General features: G+C 42.8%; 1 protein-coding gene across 3 annotated transcripts in view; it reads left to right on the forward strand.

The window, feature by feature from the left end:
- LOC139759156 (uncharacterized) overlaps positions 1–21,311 on the forward strand; it is a 54,913-nt gene that overhangs the window by 14,087 nt on the left and 19,515 nt on the right. Inside the window, exon 1 of one of the 3 annotated variants that reach the window (XM_071681197.1) lies at positions 18,082–20,118. The exons of the other annotated variants lie outside the window; for them this stretch is intronic. The gene's annotated coding sequence lies outside the window, so the exon portion shown is untranslated. Of the gene's footprint in view, positions 1–18,081; positions 20,119–21,311 lie in introns of those variants that run through there. 3 annotated transcript variants of the gene reach the window in all.

Consider the following 21,311-nt stretch of genomic DNA (forward strand, 5'->3'; position numbering starts at 1 on the left):
TGTGGTGAGGTGCGCTCCTGAGGTCGCCTCAGGTTTGTGGGGAGGTGCGCTCCTGAGGTCGCCACAAGTGTGTGTGGGGAGGTGCGCTCCTGAGGTCGCCACAAGTTTGTGTGGGGAGGTACGCTCCTGAGGTCGCCTCAAGTGTGTGTGGGGAGGTGCCCTCCTGAGGTCGCCACAAGTTTGTGTGGGGAGGTGCGCTCCTGAGGTCGCCTCAAGTGTGTGTGGGGAGGTGCGCTCCTGAGGTCGCCTCAGGTTTGCTATCAGGTCTAGAGTGCGTGAGGTGTGGTGGGAGGAGGGCGTGGACCGTGGCGGGGGCAGGGGCGTGGTCCGTGACGGTATGGTAGGTGCGATCCGTGATGGATAGAAGACACGGTCCGTGATGGATAGAGGATGTTGGTCCGTGGAGGGATAGAGAGTGCGGCCATTTCGTGAGAGTTTGGGAATATGTGTTCTGTAGTGGGTAGCTGCTTGGTTCGTGACTGGTAGAGAGAAGGGTCGGTCCGTAATGGATGGTCCGTGATGGGTATAGGAGGGTGCGTATCTGGCAAGTGCTTGCTCCATAACCCCACACGTAAACACTATATACTGTATTACTGTTACTAACGGAAGTATAGCTTTGTGTTGGTCCCTTAATGCTATACTTAACATTTAAGCCGTGCCTCTCATGTTGCCCGCCCGAGATTTTAAGTCAAACTTTTCAGCAACAACAACAGCACGACCTTGGAATACCACTGGCTACAACTCCCTGGGTATGAATACCACGACCTTTGACCAGCCTCTTAAGGATCATTGAAAAAGCGTCAGTCTTCGTACCTTAGGGTTGTACCGTCATGCTCAGGGGTCGTACCGTCGTACAGTCGTGCTCAAGACGTTGGAAATTGCCCGGCCACTGCAGCTGAGCATTTGGAAGCCTTGTCAGTTTTGTCACGTAAGCTGATTCCTCGAAGTTTCTTTGCTTAGAATAAAACACATCTCGATTGGTTATGTTTGCGTATGCTGCGGGGGTCGTCGAGATACTGCAGGCGGGGTGAGGGGAGATAGAGAGGGAGGAAGACTGCAGCAGCAGCAGCCTGAGCCGCAGCTGGGGTAGGTGGCGTGGCAACAGGACCAGCTGCTGCACCACCCACATGTCGGCCTCTTGATTGCTTACCTCGCCTCGAGTAATTGGAACACTGAAAGACTCTCTCTCACTCACTCTTTCTCTCCCTCTCTCTCATACATACACATTTCATCACTAACCTGTATGCGTATTGCTTTATATATATATATATATATATATATATATATATATATATATATATATATATTTGTATATATATATATATATATATATATATATATATATATATATATATATATATATATATATATAGGAGTGAGGGGAGCTGTTGCTTCATGATTTAAAGGACTAATATTACCGGTAATATTTTTAAGTCTTTTTAAAAGTCTGGTGGTTTATGGTGTCAGTCCTGTTGTGTTTTAATCATCTGATGAATCCTTCATTATCCAGAAAGTTGTAAATAGCTTCTCAAAAAAATTCTGTGTGAGTTGTCGTCTTTGATTTGGTCGTTTTCCCATTTAACATGAAATTTATGCTCCAGCCGAGATGACGTCAAGATAATGTCTTGTGATTTTGCTGTTTCCTCTTCGGGATGGTGAACCAATTTGATAATTTGCACGGGAAAGACTGATCTATAGACTCACTTATGTCACTCATATCGCTCCACGGACGTTCCTTACCAGTCGTTTTCGTTCGAATTTAAGCCGGTGTGACGTCAGCCTGTAAAAATTGCCATTTGTAAGAAATCTTCCTCCGGTTGATTCTGCCTCCGTCATGCATAAACCCTCTCGCTCACCAGGAGGCAACAGGTCACAGCAGTTGCGAGACGAGGGTGTCATCTTGGAATAATAACATATGCTGTCGAGGTACTGCGTTACAGTGTACCCGGGTTTAAATGGTGGCCAATGGCTTTATAGTTGTAGATATTTAACATCCCAAACTCTTGTTTGTAATGTCTTAGGTAGGACTCTCCAAGTGACGCAAGGAGAGGATTTCGTATTATTGTTCAGTAATGCGGTGCGACTCAGCTGAGGGTAGGGTATAACCTTGGACCTCCTGACCTTGAGAATCACAGGTCTTAGGCCAGGCCGTCTTCACCTGCGGACGCATCGTCATGCTCAAGGATCACTCGGTCGTGCTTTAGGGTTTCACTCTCTCGTGCTTAAGGGCTTTACTCTCGTGCTTGATGGTCACTCTGTCGTGCTTAAGGGCTTTACCTGTCGTGCTCCAGGGTTATGTATACTGTCGTGATGGGTTGTATGTCTTGGTTTCGCCCTCTCAGGTGGGGGAGAGCTAAGGGTAAGAAGAACCACTTGTGGTCAGAGCAACTGATGTGTTGTATCATTTGGCAGTAGATTCTGTGTCTACTATAAATAGCGTGCCTAAAGTAAAATTCTTATCGAATATCGATTATTTTTTTTTGTGAATACAGAAGGTTTGCCCTAAATTCTTATCGAGTATCGAATATTTTTTTGTGAATACAGAAGGTTTGCATAAATTTTTATCGAATATCGAATATTTTTTTGTGAATACAGAAAGTTTGCATAAGTTTCAAGTTTTGTAAATGAGTAATAGATTGCTTCATTTTTAAGGAAATCAGTTTTAGAAGTTATATAAATTAACATGGAAATATTATATGGCCCCAGACGAAAAGGTATCAATATTTCTTTTTGTTCAGCATCCGTCGTCAGCGCCCGGCCTCTGATTGGTTGATTTTGAATCGATAATGTTTGTTTATGTATATTCTGAAGTGACCTTTGGTGCAAGATGTTCAATTTGCGTTGTTTCTGTAATCGCTGGCGGCAGAAATATTAGGAGAAATTGATATATAAGTGTACCTCTAGCTGTATACTTTTGTTCAGGACATAAAATACATGCATCACGCTTTACCAGAAGCCAAAATTCGTTGATTTTTTTTGCTTCTTGATGTTGTAGGCTCCAGTGATAGAGTTCACCTTCAAGGCCAGGTCTTACGTGAGACATTAACAAAGGGCTAAAGAGATAGAAAAATATGGGCAGGACAGGAAAAATAACCTTAAGAGTTGCGGAGGGAGTGGACAACGTGCCTAGAATTTTAAAATAGGGCAGGTCGTATCTGTTAGGAAAGATAAGAAGGTAAAGAGTCTGAGAGCCGGGTACATCTGAGAGTGGTGGTGATCGTAAAATTATCTTTCACATGAATAAAGTGGTAAAGGCACTTTGGTTGATAGATGTAGCTTGATGTAGAGGAAAGAAATAAATATATAGCAACGTGCTACCTATGAGTTTATTATAAGCGGCTGGAGGTGTTCCCCCGCTGTGTAGACAGAACGAAAAAAAGTCGGTGTGAATTTCATTATAACCCGAGGTAAACGGGCGAGGCTGGTAGTCGCCACAGATTTACTCCCATGCTTTCCCTCGAAGATGCAGTTACCTGTTCGACTAGACAAAATGTATAATACGTTGTATAAATCTATTACGATACCCACTATCCTGTACAGTTGTGTAAACGATACCTCATTTGTTGCATTTTGATTACAAGACTGATAAAAAATGGTATTATATTTAGGACATGTCTTTTGATTAGTTATCTTAACTCTTAGTGTAGCACCGGAGTAATACGGCTGCGCTCTGTTTATCTACACTCGGGGTCCCTGGGATCATGCCAGCGTGCTATTTTCCCTCCGGACAAAGACGTTCACCAGATATAACTGGGAGGGTGAACGGGACTGTGAAGGAGATACGGGGATTCAAAGTGCTATGACCAGGTTGTATCAGGAGAGACTGTGTACAGAATGGAAAAAGGTGAGAACAATGGAAGTAAGGGGAGTGGGGGAGGAATGGGATGTATTTAGGGAATCAGTGATGGATTGCGCAAAAGATGCTTGTGGCATGAGAAGAGTGGGAGGTGGGCTGTTTAGAAAGGGTAGTGAGTGGTGGGATGAAGAAGTAAGAGTATTAGTGAAAGAGAAGAGAGAGGCATTTGGACGATTTTTGCAGGGAAAAAATGCAATTGAGTGGGAGAAGTATAAAAGAAAGAGACAGGAGGTCAAGAGAAAGGTGCAAGAGGTGAAAAAAAGGGCAAATGAGAGTTGGGGTGAGAGACTATCAGTATATTTTAGGGAGAATAAAAAGATGTTCTGGAAGGAGGTAAATAGGGTGCGTAAGACAAGGGAGCAAATGGGAACTTCAGTAAAGGGCGTAAATGGGGAGGTGATAACAAGTAGTGGTGATGTGAGAAGGAGATGGAATGAGTATTTTGAAGGTTTGTTGAATGTGTCTGATGACAGAGTGGCAGATATAGGGTGTTTGGGTCGAGGTGGTGTGCAAAGTGAGAGGGTTAGGGAAAATGATTTGGTAAACAGAGAAGAGGTAGTAAAAGCTTTGCGGAAGATGAAAGCCGGCAAGGCAGCAGGTTTGGATGGTATTGCAGTGGAATTTATTAAAAAAGGGGGTGACTGTATTGTTGACTGGTTGGTAAGGTTATTTAATGTATGTATGACTCATGGTGAGGTGCCTGAGGATTGGCGGAATGCTTGCATAGTGCCGTTGTACAAAGGCAAAGGGGATAAGAGTGAGTGCTCAAATTACAGAGGTATAAGTTTGTTGAGTATTCCTGGTAAATTATATGGGAGGGTATTGATTGAGAGGGTGAAGGCATGTACAGAGCATCAGATTGGGGAAGAGCAGTGTGGTTTCAGAAGTGGTAGAGGATGTGTGGATCAGGTGTTTGCTTTGAAGAATGTATGTGAGAAATACTTAGAAAAGCAAATGGATTTGTATGTAGCATTTATGGATCTGGAGAAGGCATATGATAGAGTTGATAGAGATGCTCTGTGGAAGGTATTAAGAATATATGGTGTGGGAGGCAAGTTGTTAGAAGCAGTGAAAAGTTTTTATCGAGGATGTAAGGCATGTGTACGTGTAGGAAGAGAGGAAAGTGATTGGTTCTCAGTGAATGTAGGTTTGCGGCAGGGGTGTGTGATGTCTCCATGGTTGTTTAATTTGTTTATGGATGGGGTTGTTAGGGAGGTAAATGCAAGAGTTTTGGAAAGAGGGGCAAGTATGAAGTCTGTTGGGGATGAGAGAGCTTGGGAAGTGAGTCAGTTGTTGTTCGCTGATGATACAGCGCTGGTGGCGGATTCATGTGAGAAACTGCAGAAGCTGGTGACGGAGTTTGGTAAAGTGTGTGGAAGAAGAAAGTTAAGAGTAAATGTCAATAAGAGCAAGGTTATTAGGTACAGTAGGGTTGAGGGTCAAGTCAATTGGGAGGTGAGTTTGAATGGTGAGAGGCTGGAGGAAGTGAAGTGTTTTAGATATCTGGGAGTGGATCTGTCAGCGGATGGAACCATGGAAGCGGAAGTGGATCATAGGGTGGGGGAGGGGGCGAAAATTTTGGGAGCCTTGAAAAATGTGTGGAAGTCGAGAACATTATCCCGGAAAGCAAAAATGGGTATGTTTGAAGGAATAGTAGTTCCAACAATGTTGTATGGTTGCGAGGCGTGGGCTATGGATAGAGTTGTGCGCAGGAGGATGGATGTGCTGGAAATGAGATGTTTGAGGACAATGTGTGGTGTGAGGTGGTTTGATCGAGTAAGTAACGTAAGGGTAAGAGAGATGTGTGGAAATAAAAAGAGCGTGGTTGAGAGAGCAGAAGAGGGTGTTTTGAAATGGTTTGGGCACATGGAGAGAATGAGTGAGGAAAGATTGACCAAGAGGATATATGTGTCGGAGGTGGAGGGAACGAGGAGAAGAGGGAGACCAAATTGGAGGTGGAAAGATGGAGTGAAAAGGATTTTGTGTGATCGGGGCCTGAACATGCAGGAGGGTGAAAGGAGGGCAAGGAATAGAGTGAATTGGAGCGATGTGGTATACAGGGGTTGACGTGCTGTCAGTGGATTGAATCAAGGCATGTGAAGCGTCTGGGGTAAACCATGGAAGGCTGTGTAGGTATGTATATTTGCGTGTGTGGACGTGTGTATGTACATGTGTATGGGGGGGGTTGGGCCATTTCTTTCGTCTGTTTCCTTGCGCTACCTCGCAAACGCGGGAGACAGCGACAAAGTATAAAAAAAAAAAAAAAAAAAAAATATATATATATATATATATATATATATATATATATATATATATATATATATATATATATATATTTATATATGGAAAGGGAGCTGTGGTTTCGGTGCATTATTACATGACAGCTAGAGACTGAGTGTGAACGAATGGGGCCTTTGTTGTCTTTTCCTAGCACTACCTCGCACACATGAGGGGGGAGGGGGTTGTTATTACATGTGTGGCGAGGTGGCGATGGGAATGAATAAAGGCAGACAGTATGAATTATGTACATGTGTATATATGTATATGTCTGTGTGTATGTATATATATGTATACGTTGAGATATATAGGTATGTATATTTGCGTGTGTGGACGTGTATGTATATACATGTGTATGTGGGTGGGTTGTGCCATTCTTTCGTCTGTTTTCTTGCGCTACCTCGCTAACGCGGGAGACAGCGACAAAGCAAAATAATGATAATAAATAAATGAATAAATAAATAAATAAATATATATATATATATATATATATATATATATATATATATATATATATATATATATATATATATATATATATATATATCTTTCTTTTCTTTCAAACTATTCGCCATTTCCCGCATTAGCGAGGTAGCGTTAAGAACAGAGGACTGGGCCTTGAGGGAATACCCTCACCTGGCCCAATTCTCTGTTCCTTCTTTTGGAAAACTAAAAAAAAAAAAAAAAACGAGAGGGGAGGATTTCCAGCCCCCCGCTCCCTCCCCTTTTAGTCGCCTTCTACGACACGCAGGGAATACGTGGGAAGTATTCTTTCTCCCCTATCCCCAGGGATAATATATATATATATATATATATATATATATATATATATATATATATATATATATATATATATATATATATAATGAATGGGTGCGGGGAAACAAACAGCTGCCTCACGAAAATAGTGGCCAGAATAATACCCGTAGAACGGAGAGAACACCATCATTGTACATAAAGGGATTGTTGAAAGGCGATCCTTGAGGAATTAATGAGATGGAAGTCCTGAGAGGACTTTGTGATTATCCCCCTCTGGGCCATATGCCTTGTCCACTTGGAGCTGGGAGAGTACTTGAAGACCTTGCGCTAAGATAGAAATATGGGAAATGGTATAGTATCAATGGGAGGAGATGGGGGCGGAAGAGAAGAAGCTCAGTCATCCAAAATTGAAGTAGAGGGAAGACTAAGTACGAAAAAAAGATCGGCTTTAGCGACTGATACGCATTTGAGGGAAAGGTAGTAAAGATGCCACCCTGGGGTGACCACCAATCAGTTCTCCCGAATTGCTAAGGTGTGCGTTTCGAGGGTTGGGGGTTTTGGGGAGGCATTGAGGGCGGTCGAGCCTAATTAGAGACAATAGAATCAAGATTGTGGTCGGAAGATCCACAACAGGCATATATAGTGTATATTTATAATGATCAGGGAAGGAAACGGACTGATGGTGTTATACAGAAAGAAGGTTAGGTTGGAGACCGCGAGTGTTACTGTGTCCGAATGAATGGGATGAGTGAGTTCCAGTCGCTTGGATGTCAGTCATGTGGATGTGGGCCTGGGGAAGCATCGAACCCCCCTTGACTGACGGTACCATTCCATATCGGCAGAGGAGAATCTACATGAAACTGTAGTGCTATCATCTTGACGCGAGAATATTTACTGGATATGGGGAGTAAGGGATTCTGAGGGTTATGTATTGACAAGTGTTGTGTTTGTGGACGGGACCATAGCCAGGGAATGTGATGATGTTGTGGGCATGTCTGTGTAGGTTGATTGCAAGACAGTTTAGGAGATAAGTGTTCAGTGTCTTAAGTACGGAAGTTGCACCATTGGCATGAGGGATCATGGGACGTGTTACGTCGATTTTTACTATGTAAAGATGGATGGTTTTTCGGGGAGCAGAAGAGAAGGTGTTACTCGTGTATGTCAAGGGAGTATGGTTTCATAAGGGATGGTGTTGAAGACTGGGTTGGGAGGTGTTCGTCAAGTGTTTACCGGATCATTTCGGCGTGTATGTGTTTTACCATTGTTGTTTACGTTGGATCTGGGAGTACAGGTTGTTGAAGCATAAGGCTAGGTGAAGCTTCTGTTTTTTTTTATCTTTGTTTTGGTCGTTGGTGGTATGAATGGGAAGGGTCCGGTGTTGTTACAATATGACGCATGGTTTTGCTCGGTTTTGTACATTCTTCGCTCGGTGTGATTAATGTTTAACTTTGCCAACCTTAGGTAATGAAGATGACCTTACAGCCAACTGCTTCCCTTAGATATTGGAGGATGACCCATTATATATCCCAGGTAATACCATTTTAATAACTGCCGTAACAGTTTTAACATAACACCCTTGCTTCAGCGAACTTAGTTTTCTAAAGTCTGCAGGAGTGGTCGTTGAAGAAAAGCTGGTGCACGCGATTAAATTATATTTATGCGCGTTTAAAAGTGTATTTTGTTGGGTTCAGATTATAAGATTAGATTTACCTTGAGTCTGGCCAGAGGCTGGTCAAGAAACACCAGGTCTTGCTCCACAAACCTTGGCTGGAGGTTCCTATGTTTACCAGTAGATAGCCACATAAACATGGCTTGGCCAAGAATGTACGTGGCTTGGTAGATCGTAATGCTCACAATGTTAAGTATTTTTTTAAATCCTGTCTTCTTTTTTTATCCCATTGATTAGTAACAGAGCTAACCATTGATTAGTAACAGAGCTAAGATAGATCATAAATGGGCAATAGATAATGAATGTTGGTTATAATTAGTGTGGGAGCTCGCCGAAATGTGTCCACCATTAACACAATCGGTACGTTGCAACATTTGGCAAGGATCGATTCCATTGCCGTGTGACTGAAATGATTTTTATTTTCTGTTTTCATTGTTTATTATTCTTTGTGGACGTTCTTAAATGTGTGTCTGTTAACCGTCTGTCAGAATATTTGGAATTGTATTACCTTTAGGAACGGTGAAGTTTTGTATCTCCTAAGACGTCAGACAGCGGAGAACTAAATAGCCAGCTTGACAGGTTAATGTTCGCTCGAGTATATCGTCAGTTTAGCTGGCTCTGAATTCAGACTTTACACAGCTAAAATGAAGCCTCTCGCGAGCTTCGGTACGGTTTGTGGTTATGATCGTAGTCAGCCAACGTAGTGTGTTTTCCTATAAAAGCTAATATGGCATGGGGGAAAACAGTGACCCCATCGTGGCCATCACAGGCTAAGGAGATATTGAAGAATATGAGAAGGAATATATTGGAATTTTATCTAAATTCTTCAGGTGTTTGCGGATTCTGACGATTAGAGTGGAGGATATACAGGAAGATGGTGAGATTAGAAAGGATGGGGATTTCGTAGCGTCACTGCCCATGAGAGTCTGAGGGTTCTTAACGAACAGTGCTCGTGTAGCTGGTAATCCTCACACAAACTGTGGGAAGTAGCAGTCAGTCAGTGGCGTGCCGAGCGTCCAGGCTTATTGGCTAGGACATTACGTAAACAGATGACGAGAGCAGTGGCGGAAATAATACCTGTGAAATAGAGAGAGAGAGAGAGAGAGAGAGAGAGAGAGAGAGAGAGAGAGGAGAGAGAGAGAGGGCAGCAACACCAGGACGCACGCAAAGGCTTATATAGGAGAAGTGTGGATACGTGAGCAGTACTCCAGAATGGAGTTGCTGTATATTGGTTTAAGTTAGGTAAGGTAGTTTTTATAGACCTACCTCCCTCATTACCGCCCCACCACATCATCCCAATGATTTTTCATGTAGAGTGTAAACCCCCGCCCACCACCCTGAGAAACGACTATACGACCCTGAAGTATGATGATGCCCAGGCCATCATACTCTAGGGTCATATAGTCCTGTTCAAGCGTAGTGACAGTGATTTAGAGTCGTACCCTCGTGCCATAGGATCGTATTGTCTTGCTCTGTGGGTAAGAGGTTGCAAGCAGAGTGTCGTGTGTAAGATGAATAAAATAAAAAGAATAGGATTGCTAACGATGGTCGAAACACCAACCAGAGGTAAAACATAGGTTTGTAAATCCCCGAAACAAGGTTTCTGGCATCATTACGTTGTAAACAGACTGGCGCGCCCACCAACGCCACTGAAAGTAAACCTTGGCAGGCCCGGCCGTGAGGCTTGTCAGGGGATTGAGCCCCTCCATGACCCTGACCAGGGGAGGTTAAATTTAAGGTGGTGTTGGTTAGAGCAACAGGGGAGGAGGAGGAGGCGTCTCCCCGCCGTGGACTCCCCTAGTACCCGGGACCCCACCCACCCACTTGTTGCCATACTCCAGCCTCAGTGACCACGCCTTTTTTTACCCTAACGTTCATGATTTTAGATTTCAATTTCCATTTGTGATTAAGACGTTAGTTTGTTTTTATTTTGGATATACGCTGTCATGGGTTGATTGTATATATATATATATATATATATATATATATATATATATATATATATATATATATATATATATATATATATGAGACGGTCTTACAAGATGATGCCTGAATGTGAGATAATCTTCCTCAGCTATTGTGGCTGTCTCATCATTAGGGGACGGCATGAAGCAGAGACTCGTCGACGCCCTTGTTCCGTAAAATTCCATCATTTCCATGCTCCTGCATGTAGTGCAGCCTCGAAGCCTGCAAATGCCTCGTAAAAGCGGTCCTAAGTTATTATATGGTTTGGCGGCCATAACGCCTCGCCTCTGGTGCCTTCATCTAAATTAGACGAGCTTTTCGTCCTTTGGATTGTGATGATCTGATTTGTGTCTCCTAAGAGTAATATCTCTATATCTCTGCTGCCAGCTGCTCTTAGCCACAAAATGATCTCTTCTTCCCTTCGCTGCGCAACATCTAGTGTTTCCAGAAGGCTCTGCTTGCATTTGGTATCTCTTGTTCCAGACGGTCGTATAAAGTTGAGCATCCTTTGTTAAGTCTCCCGTGTACTGTCTGAGTCCCCAACTCCTGTTATCACAGTCTGTAACTTCACATAAAAACTTCGCTATACTTGTTCAGTGTTTTCGCTCGTTTTCATACCGCTTGTTGAGCATATTTATCTTCGTGCTTCCGTCCTTCGTTCGCTATACGCTGTTCGTACTTTTATCAGTTGTTGTTTACAGCCTATGTTATTCTTTGGTTACTGGTGTAATATGTAGTGTAGTCTTTATATATATATATATATATATATATATATATATATATATATATATATATATATATATATATATATATATATACTGCTTACTCTTTGGTCTGCACTCAGCTTTAGCTGGTGTGTCGTATTTTTTTATGGCCACATTCACCACACAGCTTCAGCTGGGGCGCCGCGTCTCCCAAACCGCAACCACCGGAGCTTCATCTTCAGCTGAGGCGCCGTGTACCCTTTTCACCATCACCACACTTTACACCGTCAGCTTTAGCTGGGGCGCTGAGTGTCCTCACTACAACCACACACCTTCCTTCTTTAGTTATGGCATAGTGTTCCCTGACCACGGCCACCACACAGACACACCCACACTTCCAGTCTGAGCGCCGTATCTCATGGCTCACTCACTCTCGCACTATTATTCAATTTTCCGCCACTTTGGTCTTGTCAAGCCCGTTTCCGAACTCATTTCCTTCAATGTTCCATTCTGATGTCCCTCTTCTGTTCCCCGGTACCGTGACAAGTTTATCGTACGATGGATTTTAAAGTTAATGTACCTGAAACTCTTTCTCCTGGGCTAAACCTGTAAGAGGTGGTCCGTTTTATTATTATTATAATTACTCTTATTATTATTATTATTATTATTATTATTATTATTATTATTATTATCATTATTACTACTACTACTCTCGGTGGAATGTCGACAGTGTTGTATGTCTCCGTTATCCTCTTTTTATTTTTTCTTCATATAATTTTTATCAGTGTTAGTTTCTTCGTGCCCTTACGCACATCTTCATGACAGAGATTAGATACTTTTCAGTGTCTAAATAATAATATTCTTTTTGAGAGAAATTCCACGCTTTTTGGGGACAAACTTTTGTTGTTCTTAGAGTTTAGTTAATTTGTCATATTTATATATGTATCACATTTTGCTATTAGGAACGTATATTATTGTAAGCGTAGCATCTGATCTGCTTGTATCATGACCCCTAATGGCGTGAACCCGAAGGTCAGGTCACGAGAGATGGGATTGGTAACTGGTGATGTTGCAGGAGTAGACACCAGGAGGGAGGGCGGAACACAGTGCTGGTGTTGGAGGGAGGGAGGGACACTGCTGGTGTTGGAGGGAGAGCCGAACACAGTGCTGGTGTTGGAGGAAGGGTGGGACAGAGTGCTTATATTGATTAGAGGGCTGTACTCAGTGCTGGTGTTGGCGGGAGGGCGGGGCACAATGCTGGTGTTGGAGGGAGGGCGGGGCACAGTACTGGTGTTGGAGAGAGGACGGGGCACAGTACTGGTGTTGGAGGGAGAGCGGGGCACAGTGCTGGTGTTAGAGGGAGGGCAGGACACAGTGCTGGTGTTGGAGAGAGGACGGGTCACAGTACTGGTTTGGGGAGAGAGCGGGGCATTGTGCTAGTGTTGGAGAGAGGGCGGGACACAGTGCTGGTGTTGGAGGGAGGAAAGGGTGGGACACAGTGCTGGTGTTGGAGGGAGGGCGGGACACAGTGCTGGTGTTGGGCAGAGGGCGGGGCACTGTGCTAGTGTTGGAGAGGGGGCGGGACGCAGTGTTGATGTTGGAGGGAGGGCGGGACTTAGTGCTGGTGTTGGAGGGAGGGCAGGACACCACACTGGGGGATCACGAGGTGGCATGACACACACACATGTCTAAGGAGGTGGGGGTGGGCGATGGGGAGGGGACACGGGTGGCGTGGCGCCACATGCCTCCCCATGTATTGATGTATGTCTCTGGCCCTGTGACGTGGAGGGGAAGGAGAGGACGGGGTCCCGCGTCCTCTAGCGTAAAAGGAGGAGGGGGGGGGATGTATGTGGTGGGGGGGGGGGTTCTTTGGTCCTGGCGTGTGTGTGTGTGTGTGTGTGTGTGTGTATAGGTGGGAGTGTGGAAAGGGGGGACGATATATCGCGCGTCCTGGGTGTGTGGAACGGAGGTGGTCTTTGACCTGGGTGGTGTGTGTTGATGAGGAGGGAGGGAGGGAGTGTGGTGTGGTGTGGTGGAGGGTGGCGAGACAAATTGTATACCCCGTTCCCACACACGTTATTTATTGTCGCCATTAATTCCCCCTGGGTACGAACACGAGATCCGCTGGTATGATGGCCTCACCTTTGACCTGACCTCTTCCCAGACCAGGCCATCGTACCCAAGAGTCGTACCGTCGTGCTCAACGGTCGTACCGTCGTGCTACAACGGTCGTACCGTCGTGCTCAACAACGGTCGTACCGTCGTGCTAGAAAGAAATTTTTCCCCATGTCAGAAATCCTGGGTTGTTCCCTGAGTCAGGTTCCAGCCAAGCTGTAGTGACGAAAGCCTTTGGTAGTGTGTGTGTGTGTGTGTGTGTGGCAGGGTCCGCGCGCCTGCTTCCGGGAACACACCGCTTCAGCACATCTGCTGAACTGGCGAAATAGCTGCTGTTTTTTTTTTTTTTTTTTTACTGCTGCTCTGGCAACAGTGATCATGATCATGATAACAGTAGTGATTACCCATTACTTGATCGTACTGAAGCTGCCATGAATTAATCCTAATATTACTCTATGTCGGGAGATTCACAATATGCTAATATGTATCCCCTAACGCGTGAGTCATCAGTATTGCCCCCCACCTCCAGTCATAGCCACTTGCTAAGGCGTAGACTTTGCAAGGCCCCAGTTACTCCACAGATGTCAACAAGGCCAGGCCTTCAGTGAGACATAGAAAATGGCTGAAAATACAGAAGATGGGGAGGAAAGATGAGCAGTAAACTAAGCCTTTTTGAGGAAGTGGATGATCCCCTTTCAAAACAAAAAATGGACAGATCACAGCTATTTGGAAAAAGAAAAGCACCACGAAACGAAGAGTTTAGTAATGTAAGTAAAGAAGCAGAAATTACAACGCCCATTCTTCACATGCGAAAGACCGCATGGTAAGCCTGTGATACAGGTGGCTGGCCCAGAATTACCAGGTCTGGCTGTTGGTAGAGAGAGGTACGCTTGCCATCAGCTGTCGGGAGCAAGAACCCAAGTCACATCTGTAGGAAAGGGAAACAAGATTACCGGGTGTGGCGTGAGGAAAGTGGGTCAAGGTTTTAGGCCAGAGTGACCAGTAGTACTGCCTGGAAACTCAACTCTTTTAGGATATTATACAAAGGCAGAATTACCCCGGAGAGAGAAGCAGCGCTCTGTTTCAGAACGAATTATTTATATAACGGGACCAGCTGCTCACAAGAAAAGAAACTTCAGTATATGGTCGGGACGTATAGTTTCTTAAAGAGACACACTTTACCCACTGTGTCGTGTTGGGTTTCAGAGATGGGATTTACATGTGAGGCCATACCGAATGTATGGATGTTTTCAAACGTCAAGGGAATATGATGATGTGTGGATGTTTTTGAACGATCGCCCCCCTTTGGCAGAGGCTGTAACTGTGATCTTGTTTTCCTGACGAGTGAAACAGACGAGCAAGCACAGGTGCAGTTTCAGAAGCACGTTCTTTCTAAACACGGGAGGGGATTTATTATGATCATACGCCTTACTTGTGCTAAAGAAAAGGTGTTCACGTCAACCGGAAGGGAAAGGTTTTCTAGAGAGGGATATAGAATTTTATAACAAGAGGCGCACCATGGGCTGTGGAAACGTTAAGAGACGTTGGAGTTGGAGGAGAATAGAAAACTGGAAAAAGATTCTCTCTCTCTCTCTCTCTCTCTCTCTCTCTCTCTCTCTCTCTCTCTCTCTCTCTCTCTCTCTCTCTCTCTCTCTCTCTCTCTCCTCATCAGTCGCATGTTGGTAATGAACTCGGTCGAATGGGACTGCTAAATGCTAGTCGAAGGAAGTGTTTCTCGGGCTCCGATCGTGATTAAGATCCTTGCCAGAAGGAACCCAAAACATGAGTGTTTGAACGATAGGTTGGACAGAGGAAGACCTAGAGAAGGCTAGGCTATACTCTTCCATTCCACAGTTTCTTCTGATCTCGGATTAGCAGAGACGGAAGCGCCGCCCGGGGAGATGAAGTAGTTATGCTATGGAAAATTGGGATCTTTTTTTTTTTTTTTGACAAGCTATTACAGCCAGCGTTATCAAAGTACCATGACTAGATTTTGGAGAAAGTGGTCAGAAGATGAAGAGGTGTTTTAAGTAAAGGGAAGTTTACAAGCGTTTGCTTCAATGAACTTGTGTGGAGTGAAATTGCGTTCACTATAGCGCGAAGGATTGTTGATGTTAACGAGTCTAGAATGTTTGGAAAATGGTCATAACGGTCAGGAATCTAATGCAGATCATTTTTAATGGAAGATTTGAGGGGTTTCAACCCCCTCACGCCTCCTCAGTAGAGTGGAACCATTTCAACTATTCTCTTCGCTATATATATCTAAGACTTCAGATAATATAAACATGACCTTAAGGATGAGAGGACCTCATGATCTTGGGCAGGACTTTAGGTCGTCGAAGAATGTCTCAAAAGTTTCACCCAGGGTTGGGTGAACAGCAGGTGAGGTGAAGCGGAGAAAGACAGTGGGTTGTTGTGAGACAGATCACGTCGCTGCTGGCCGATCCACTGGCAGTCCAATATTGAGTTGCGTTGTTGATGTTGACACAGTGCCATAATAGGTTTTTTTTTTTTTTTTAGGGACTTAAGACATCTGATAGACCTATTTGTGTTTAAGGGACGAATGAATTAAGGTACCCCTTTTTTTTTTTTTAAAGAGGGTTTAAAGGTATGAGAGGGAGAGTTCTCATCTGACGAACATATACGAGAAGAATACTTTCCCGTGTTGGATTCTTGTTGATACACTTCAGGCGGACTTTGGGTTGCAGGGGTGAGGCGTGGCCAACCGCCTCCCAGCTCGACGTCGTCGCACTGCCCAAGACGGCTCTCGCCTCGTAGCTGTGACACTGCCGTTATTGACATTATGGTAACGAGAGGCAAACTGCATTTGCCTCTGCATTAAACTCTGGGTCGTGTGCCATAAACAGACAATGCTGTAGTAGGGTTCCTTCGTACATAGAAGATGGTGTTCGTAGTTAAGAACTAGAAGTTTTAGGCAAGACCAGTGTTCGAAAAAAAAAAAGGAGGTAGTTTAATTATGGGTGGAGAGGGGTCAGAATTTGACTCGGAGAATCACCGTGATGGAATTTGACTCGGAGAATTATATCAAATGACATGACAAAAGCTTACGTATAGTAACTAATGTAGGAATTCGATCAGTTCAACCTCAGAGTTTATAAGTTTTTCAATAAGAGCGAGTAATGATTTTTTTAATTTCTCTGAACTGTCTTCGAAAAATATATGTGATTGCATCATTGTTGCCCCCCCCCCTCCCCCAATCCTTTTCTGACCGTTTTACTCGTGTGACCTGTAGTCACTTCCCGCGGGGATGCCTTGCTAGTTTGAGCCACAACATTATGTGAACTGAGTCACTGTCATAACTTCTAAATCTCCACCTTCCCTCCCTCCCTCCCGGCCAGCCAGCCAGCCGGCGGTTTAGCTACTGAAAGTTGTCAAAGTTTCGTCTTGCAATTTCGCCAAATGAGAAAGTTTAGCTGTCGCTTTTTCTTTTTTCTTTTTTAGCTGAAATATAAAACTTGCCCTTGCAGTCTTAACAGTGATACGCTTAGTATATATCGAAAATTAACACCCTGCAGATAACTATTTCCTTGATTTTTTTATAGGGCCCACGCAAGGTCACTTTAGAAAACACATTCCCATGGAGTCCCATGTAGATTAGGATGGGTCATTTTCGAACCTTGGTTAAGGCTGTGAGTTCCCACCTACTCGTTGTGTTTGGCCATTCGTGACGTGCATAAAGCTCCACACAATGTTCACATGTCCGTCAGGTTAACCTTAGGGTACACACAGCTGCTCCACCATTCTCACTGAAGCCTTTTTGAAGAGAATCGTGTGCCATGATTTCGTTTCAGCTCTCACTTTCGTCAACCACTAGAATGGCCACATATGAACCGACCTTATAAAATTGTATCTTAAAGTGCGCAAGGAATGACAAAATTATATGTCATTAGATAATTAGATTCACAATATCCGAATATGAGGTAAGAATGAGCTGCTACCTCACTAAAATCTTCCTTGAAGTGAAGTGTGTTGCATTGATCTGTCACACATGTACCACGGCAGTACTCTGTGGTTACTACGAAATTTATTATAACGCTAGTCTGTGACTTTCATGGCCTTGAAAATAACATGGCCTTGCATGTTCGTACAGCCGCATGATGAAGGATGTGGTTTATATATATATATGTATATATATATATATATATATATATATATATATATATATATATATATATATATATATATATCTTATACACCAGCTCATTACTACGCTAAATTGTGTTGCAAGCAACAAGCATGGGAGCTTGGCGAAAGGGAATTAGCACAATGCATAATACTTTTTAATCGTAGATATTAAGACTATTGCATTTGTCTTCCCAGAATCCATATGTGATGTGAAGGAATGTGTCATTCTCGACAAGATAGTCATCAAGAATACTTTCAGACGGTAATTTGTCTGTATATTAGTTTGTTTCGAGACAGTGTTTGTTTCAAGACAATGTTGATAATCCTAAAAGCCAATATGGCGAAAATGGATGTTATGCGGTATTCCGCGCGCACCAGGAGAACGCCATTCTTAGGAGTGCGTGAATTGAATCCCAGAAGGTTGTCGGTGGATTGTCCTGGCCGGGGGTCATGGCTCGGGCTGGCGGCGTGGGATCTCTCCTCCCCCACCACCCGCAGCAGGCGTCGCCACGCTCCTGGCAGCACCGAGCGAGCAGGCAGGCAAGCCCTCCCCCCCTTAACCTTGAGAGCGTGGTAAACGCTCTTTTTTTTCTTTTTTTTTTTTTCTTTTTTTACCATTGCCAGTTAGTTGTGTGAAGTGAGGGAAGGTCTATCTTACAGGTGCTGTGCTGGGATGTTTGTTTGTCGGCAAACCGACCTATCTACATGTTGATAGTGAAAGAAGTTGTTCATTGGGAAAAGTGTATGGACACTATAAGAGGAAGATTGAAGATCAGATTGCTGACAACATAGTTAGAAATAAGTTAGGAGATGGCAGTTAGACGTCTACTCCTGCCCCCGCCAAGCAAGCCATAGAGTAACACGTCCACACATCGCCTCCCAACCCTGGTATCTTAACCCGTCAGTAAGGGAGAGGCTGTTAAGTGACTATGTCTCGATTTCAGCGGGACATTCCTGTTTTTGAACGGTATGGCCCATTAACTTTATTTAAGGGACTCGAAGATGTCCCGCTTTTAGATAGAATTTCCATTTACCTCCCTTTAATCATATTGTTTTCTGTATGCTACATGTCTGCTGCATGTAACTTTTGCTCTCGTAATGCTTACGTACGTAAATAGTGAAAGTACGACATGGTTTTGAACATTAAATAATGTGTTGATAATGTTCGTACGAAGAACCAACCCAATTATTATTTTCCACCAACAAATACTTTTGTAGTTTATGGACTTGTTCATTCAGTCTTCTCTTGAGAATTTATCAAATTTTTGACCTTTTCCAACCTGATCACAAAATGCATAAACGCCTTTGAAGTGAACATCTATTAATAGACTTACGATATACCAAAACAGTAGTAAGATGTATGAAATGTAAATGAGAATTAAGCATTGCATATTTATCCCCTGCTGTTTTAACGGTTGGTAAAACACTTTTTTTTTTTCTTTCGTTAAAAAGAGATGTTCCGCCATAATTCCAGAAACTCTGGTCAGTTTAGTTATTATGTTGCATTACGTCATGTTAGAACGATGCAACCCAGCGAGTTAGGGGGGGTCAAGCGGGCGGCTCTGTACATCTACTGTGATGACAAATGACCCTTGCCCCGCCCACTCGTGTGCTGGTGTCTTCATACGTTGTGTGTGTGGGGGGGGGGGGGGCGGTTAGGGGGATCCTCAATTATAAGTCTAACTCGGCTGTCAGTTAATTGGAAATTGTTTCATTTTTTTTTTTTTTACAACTTATAAAAGCTGATTTCTTAATCAGAATCGAAAATTGAGACGCCAGCATAGAGAAAAAAGTTTGTTATTGTTTGGATTGACTAAGCCAAACTACCGGTTCGATGGTCAAACTACCGGGTGTGACCTTTTTTCTACCTGGCCTCACCCAAGGCTCGGGGTCCAGGTCAACCGTTAAACCCTCAGTTACCTTTTGACCGCTGTGGCGGGAAAACGTGAGACGAGCAGTGCTGTATCAGTGGTGCTAGAATAAAACGTCTACAAATCATTGGAAATTTATAATATAAGTGATTTGTTTTCAGCAGAAAAGGAAATTGAAGTGTAATAAGAGAAATATTCCGTTCCTTTTCGGGCGACACAGTACGGTAGTCCGTTCCTTTTCGGGCGACACAGTACGGTAGTTTCAACCAAAAGCAATCCAGACTTAAAATTGATATTACCCGCAAAAATATATATATAAAAACAGTGATTAGTTTGTGTTTGAAACTCAAGTGATAACGGCAGAAGGTGGATGATGTAAGAACTTAGTGCAACATCTAGTCTAGTGTGGGTCAGGTCAGAAAAATGTTTAGTTGTTCCAACGCTGATTACCGTTACTATCAGCAAATTGAATAATGATTCACGATTGCAAATGATGGAAAGAGATATGTGAAGTGAGAATGAATACCGGAGAAAATTTGTGCTTTGAAAAATCTTGTAACAAACTGGTGAAATTACTATAATATATTGTATTTGGTGAACAGTATGCTGAGAATATTGTTGCGTAGAGTGGTGGTAATATATCCATTGGAAATATCTTAAGTACCGGCATTTAGTGTGATTAACTGGATGATTTATGTAAGTGCTTAATTACTCGGGTCTGCTAACTGATGGCTGTGTGTCGGGCGGCGTAAGGTAAGTAGATTATATGATTATTCATCACCTTGATTGTATGTTGGGTTCCATTAGGGTAAGGGAAAGTGACATAATTCCATCACAAATTTTAACGGACGGGCAAATGTTCAGCTTTAGGATATAATGAGTTTAAATGTCCTTTATCCAAGAATTATTACTCTGTGGAACTTTTTTTTCTGTAATGCAAGTATCCCTAATTATTTAAGGTACTACATGAGTTTGAACATTGATAAGCATCTTCGTTGATCATGGTAAGAAAAGTAACACTAGCCGTTTTGTGCGCATATAATAACCTTCATTTTCTTATATTAGCCTTCGTATACTTAAGTTCATAACCATATTCCAAAGGGATGTAATTGAATTAGTTAGCAGTTGCTCAAAAAAATCATCATCCACTCTCGCTTACCTCTCTTCTTTCTATTGTCATATATTAGTGCTTTGTATATTATGTTAAGCATTGGTCAAATTACCATTATCAAGGGAACAATATTATTTTCTTTGCAAAATACCTTGAATGATATAGATATAGTTGCTTATTCAGTTTATCCACTTTTACTCCATATTTTTTCAGTTATACACATGTCATTACGTCATTACAGTGCCATTTGTATAAGTATTTTTAAAATTATTCTAGAACATAATTATATAAAAAAGAAAACTGTCCTTGGAAGTTATTCTGTTGGACGTATTTTGTCTTATATTGATAAGTTATGGGCATTTAGAATATGGTAACCAAACCACAAGGCTTTCCTTTTAACAAAAATGAATTTCAAGCAAAACTGTTTGAAAGTTTACAGTATTGTGAAATCCATTCCTCAGTTGTTAGAAATTATAACTTCCAGTGAAAAGTGCGATACTTAAAAGTATGAGCGCGCATTCGGTCAATATTATTTTATTTTACAACTTGTGTAACTTTATTGGTGTTGGATGTAAGCTTGTTTAGCTCTTTGATTATTGAAGAGATGGCCTCTATTACTTCTAGATAATCTGGTTTCCTTAACAGGGTTAGATTCTCGGAATGGGGAATTCTCACACCTTCCATTCGTCATCGCTCAGCTCCTGTACTTCAGATATTTTTTTTGTTAGCTAAGATAGCACGGGCAATTGAATTTCCGAATGAATGCCATCTCATTTATTATATTCATTTTTTTATATTTATTGTATTTATATTTATTTTTTTGATTTTCCAAAAG

Source organism: Panulirus ornatus, chromosome 32 (assembly GCF_036320965.1).
Source record: "Panulirus ornatus isolate Po-2019 chromosome 32, ASM3632096v1, whole genome shotgun sequence".
Lineage (NCBI taxonomy): Eukaryota > Metazoa > Arthropoda > Malacostraca > Decapoda > Palinuridae > Panulirus > Panulirus ornatus.